A 1,134-nucleotide genomic window follows, 5' to 3' on the forward strand; every position below is an offset into this window, starting at 1 on the left:
AATTTGTCTAATCAATGAAACATTATTTCTCTTCAATCAGAAATTATTTATTATACTGTTCTATAATAACAGATGGATGTAAAAAATAGTACTGTAAATAGAAATAGTAAATAGTAATAAATAGAATAGTAAAGAAAAAAAGAGGAATATTTTTATTAAATTATTTGGCAAATTAAAAATTATTATAAGAATTGTAATAAATAAATGCAAGGTTTAATCATCGATTGAATACACATTTTGGATTTGAGGAGATTAAGTATTTTTGTTAACTAGAAATTATTTATATATTAGATATTAACTAAAATAATAATTATTAATAATTAAATAAATATATATAATAATAAAAAAAATATAAAATAAAAATATAATAATTTAATATATAGATATATAGATATATTATATATTTATATTAATTATTAAATATTAATAATTATAATAGATAGATGTGAATAGTAAAAAAAAAGTAAAAAAAATAAAAAAATAAAAAACAAAAAGAAATATTTTTATTATATTTTTTAATAAATTATAAAATTATTTAATAATTGCAGTTAATAAATGCAACGTTTAATCATTGATTGGATACGAATTTCAGATGAATTTAAAAAAAAGTATTTCAAATAGTAAAAGTTTATAATATATAAAAAAAAAAAAACAATATCTATTAAATATTTAAACAAAAATTAAATATTATTTATTAACTATAATAAAACAATACCAATTCAAGGTTAAATCATCTATTGAATACATCATTTCAGATGATTTTAATAAGATTTACCAATTCAAGGTCGAATCATTTATCAAATTGTTTGATAATGTTCAATTTGACGTTAAAATAATAAATAATTAATTGACTTATTTTTGTATATTTCAATGACAATATTTTACATTAATTTTCAAATAGAAAAGATAAGAATAAGAGAAAAAGAGATAAAGAGAGAAAGAGAGAAAGACGGAAGATTACATGGAAAAAGCGCGAGCGTAAAAGCGTCGAGCTTTTATTGATCGGGTCTTGTTCGTAACGTCTACTGGGAAGGTTTGTGCTGTTGGATGGGTTGCTCGATAGACAGAGGAGGAGAGTCTATCGATTTCTAAGTGGTGACGTAAGCTCAGCTATTGGAAATGTGACTCGATCTT

Source organism: Polistes dominula, unplaced genomic scaffold (genome assembly GCF_049000335.1).
Source record: "Polistes dominula isolate Pdom_NZ unplaced genomic scaffold, Pdom_raw_medaka contig_18, whole genome shotgun sequence".
NCBI lineage: Eukaryota > Metazoa > Arthropoda > Insecta > Hymenoptera > Vespidae > Polistes > Polistes dominula.